This window comes from Rhinopithecus bieti, unplaced genomic scaffold (genome assembly GCF_001698545.2).
Source record: "Rhinopithecus bieti isolate Rb0 unplaced genomic scaffold, ASM169854v2 scaffold_18548, whole genome shotgun sequence".
NCBI classification, from domain to species: Eukaryota; Metazoa; Chordata; class Mammalia; order Primates; family Cercopithecidae; genus Rhinopithecus; species Rhinopithecus bieti.
The window spans coordinates 446,365-450,570 of NW_016809526.1; the positions used below are offsets into that span (position 1 = coordinate 446,365).

At 40.1% G+C, this 4,206-nt stretch overlaps 1 protein-coding gene across 2 annotated transcripts in view; it reads right to left on the reverse strand.

The window, feature by feature from the left end:
* Positions 1–4,206, reverse strand: part of SERAC1 (serine active site containing 1) — a 61,275-nt gene that overhangs the window by 50,633 nt on the left and 6,436 nt on the right. The window lies entirely within an intron of this gene.

Here is a 4,206-nt window from a genome sequence, read left to right on the forward strand (position 1 = left end):
ACAATATATATATATATATATATATATGATACAATCATTTCCAGAACACAAGAATTAACAGGTAACAAGAATAGACACGTTATTAACCAGAATACCAATATAGGCATGAAAAGAATTTAATGTCTTTGAAAATATATATATGTATTTATCTCTGATGACTGAGGCCCTAAAGAAATGAGAAGCTCTATGTGGACGGTACACTTAGCATCCATAGAAGCATTTAGCTTTTCTCTAGTTCTTTCAGGATAGTACCCATGTTGTTTAAAATTTTTGAAATTTGTTAATTGTTGGCATTCTATCAAAGGAGAGCTGTCACCCAACTAATTCATCAACTGAGTAAAGATGATCTAAATATGATGCAATCATTCCCAGAACACAACTCATTATTCTAGACCCATATCAGACTGTCTTTGGATAGTGAGGTTTTTTTCCTTTTTCTTTTTGTTATAAGGGAAAGGAAGGAAGGTACCTCTCTCTTTTGTTTTATTTTCTATTTCTGTTTTTTATTATTTTCTTCTTTCTTTGGGTGCAACTGTCTTTTTCCTAACTTCTTCAATAATGCCTAAGATGAGCATTTCTTGTTCCTTCATAAATGCATTTAAGACTATAAATTATTATAACCCCAGCACATTGGGAGGCTGAGGCGGGCAGATCACTTGAGGTCAGGAGTTCAAGACCAGCCTGGCCAACATGGTGAAACCCTGACTCTACCAAAAAGAATTAGCCAGGTGTGGTGGCGTACTCCTGTAGTCCCAGCTACTTGGGAGGCTGAGGTGGGAGAATTGCTTGAACCTGGGAGGCCGAGGTTGCAGTGAGCTGAGATTGTGCCACTGTTGTCTCCAGCGACAAAAAGACTATAAATTATCCCTCTGAAATTCCACTGTAATTTTTCTCTAATCTGTGAACTGTTTAAGAGTGTGGCTTTTAGTTTCCAAATATATAAAATTTTTTAAGATTATCTTTTTTTTATTTTTTGAAACAGGGTCTGGCTCTGTTGCCCAGGCTGGAGTGCAATGGTGCAATCACCACTCATTGTAACCTCTGTCTCCCAGGCTCAAGCAAGCCTCCCACCTCAGCCTACCGAGCAGCTGGGACTACAGGTGCCCACCACCACACCCAACTAATTTTTTGTATTTTTTGTAGAGACAGGGTTTCACCATGTTGCCCAGGCTGGTCTTTAACTCCTGACCTCAAGTGATCCACGTGCCTCAGCCTCCCAAAGTGCTGGGATTACAGGCAAAGATTATCTTACCGTGCTATGTGACATAGATTCTTTAAAATTGTGAAGACTTGCTTTGTTACCTCTTCCAGTCAATATTTATAAATATATCATATAAACGTATTCTTTGTTGTGAGCAGAATATATCCATTATACTAGGCTTGTTAATTTTGTTGTTTCTATAGTCTTGCTAATTTTTTTTCACAGCTCCAAATGGCCATTGAATAGCCTTGCCAATTTTTGTCTGCATGATCTACCAGTATGAGAGGGGTTTTTTAAAGTTTCATACTGATTTTTGCACTTGTCAATTTACCCCTTTTGCTGTCCTTTTTTTTTATTATTATTCATTAAGCAAATACTTATCTGAGTTCCTATGAATGAAGAACTAACTGTTCTAGATGCTAGCAATTTAACAATGAAAAAGAAAAATTTGCCCTTGCTTTCATGGATCTTACTCTCTAGTGCAAAACACCCCAATCAGTGTGGCAAACAAATACTACCCTTTTTGGCAGGCCATAATGTGAAAAGATATGCCTAGGTGCACACAAATTCATGATTATTAGGAACTTAGTACTTTGTTCCTTTTGTCATCACATACTATCTTCCTTTATCCCTATTAACATTTACTGCTTTAAGTTCCTTGCCAGTTTTCTCCTAAGTATTTAATTATCTTAACTTTTTCCATCATGGTTATAATCTATTGGTATCATTTATAATTTCAAAACCTCTCTTTTAATAGATGAATTTAATCCATTTACATTTATCGCACGTTGGATAGATCAGGATTTTTTTTATTACTCTTTAATTGCCTAAAGTTATACCATTTATCTCTATTTCTTTAGTAAATAGCTTTTTTTTTTTTTTTTTTTTTTTTGAGACAGAGTCTCACTCTGTCGCCCAGGCTGGAGTGCAGTGACTGGATCCCAGCTCACTGCAAGCTCCGCCTCCCGGGTTTACGCCATTCTCCTGCCTCAGCCTCCCGAGTAGCTGGGACTACAGGTGCCCGCCACCTCGCCCGGCTAATTTTTTGTATGTTTTTTTAGTAGAGACGGGGTTTCACCGTGTTAGCCAGGATGGTCTCGATCTCCTGACCTTGTGATCCGCCCGTCTCAGCCTCCCAAAGTGCTGGGATTACAGACTTGAGCCACTGCGCCCGGCCAGTAGCTACATTTTAAATGTGCTATATACAGTATGAATTCAAACAATATAATTATCCTCCCAAATGAGAATATTAAAATGCTTTAAATCCAATTCTCTCCTATCTTAGGTATTTTTGTCTAGTATTTTAATTCCATTTTATTTTAAACATCCCAAAAGAAGTCATTTTTAAAAGCAATCAACCTAAATATTTACTGATATTTTGTGAATTTCCTTCCTTACTCGTTTCTTGCGTCCACAACTTCCCTCTAGGTTCAAATCAGTCTGATGAAGATATATCCTTTGATAGTTCTTTCATGAAGGCATATATGTAGTTAGCACTCTCACTCTCAGCATGTCTAAAAATGCTCTATTCTAGATATACTAAAAAACAGTTGTGTTTGGGCCAGGTGTGATGACTCATGCCTGTAATCCCAGCACTTAGAGGCCAAGGTTGGCAGATTGCTTGAGCCCAGGAGCTCTAGGCCAGCCCAGGAGTTCAAGACCAGTAAGACCTCATCTCTCCAAAAAAATTTAAAAAATTAGCCGGGCCTGTTGACATGTGCCTGTATTCCCAGCTACTGAGGAGACTGAGGCAGAGGAATCACTTGAGCCTGGGAGACAGAGGTTTCAGTGAGCCATGATCACACTCTACACTCTAGCCTGGGAGACAGAATAAGATTCTGTCTCAGAAAAAAAAATAACAGTAATAGCTGGGTTTGAAATTCTGGGTTTAGAATTCAGAATAACAGTAGGTTTCCTTCGGTACATTAATGATATTTTCACTGATATTTCTTGTTGCTCAGGAGAAATCTAAGTCTAATTGTTGTTTCTTTGTAGGCAAAATAGAAGCAAGGAAGTTTAAGAATGTGCTCTGTAGGACCACGCTGCCTGGTTTCAAATCCAATTCCACAAACGACTTGTATTAGTCTTTTTTTTTTAAGAATGCTTTGATATCTTAGGACCTTAAGGACCCAGGGAGTGACTGCCCCTCTCTGGATCTGGGATAGCTAACTGCTAGAGGTAGCAAACAACTTGCCTGTGAGCATGCCTCTCACATATGGAAACCAACCAATCCCAGGTGCACACCCCCAACCACCACACACAGCCAATGCTTCCCTTACTCTAAATCTCCTCGGAGTCAGATACTAGAGAACTAGAGACCACCTCTCTGGTCTGCCAAAATTATTCGAACTATCCAATCGTAAATGTGCTCAGCTCATCTACCGTCTTGCTCATTCCTTCCCACAAAAAAACACAATAAAAGCAAGCTCTGGCCCATGCTTTCACATTGTTCCTTATGCCTCCTGAATGACCCTGGTACTTTCCCATGTGGCCTTGCATGGTGTGGTATGCCCATTCTTCCTTGGGAACTGTACATAATAAACTCTTCTTTCAAGGTAGTTGTCTCTGTGTCTGTCTTCTTACCATACCTGATTAAAATAAAATCCAGGTACATTTGAAAGCACTACACATATGATAATGGGCTAGTTAATTAACCTCTGTGTGTCTCACTTTCCTCATCTATAAAATGGTGGTAATAAGGGAACTACTGTAAAGGGTTGTTACAAATATCACATAAGTTGGCCGGGTGCGGTGGCTCAAGCCTGTAATCCCAGCACTTTGGGAGGCCGAGATGGGCGTATCACAAGGTCAGGAGATCGAGACCATCCTGGCTAATATGGTGAAACCCCGTCTCTACTAAAAAATACAAAAAACTAGCCGGGCGAGGTGGCGGGTGCCTGTAGTCCCGGCTACTTGGGAGGCTGAGGCAGGAGAATGGCGTAAACCCGGGAGGCGGAGCTTGCAGTGAGCTGAGATCCCGCCACTGCACTCCAGCTGGGGCGACA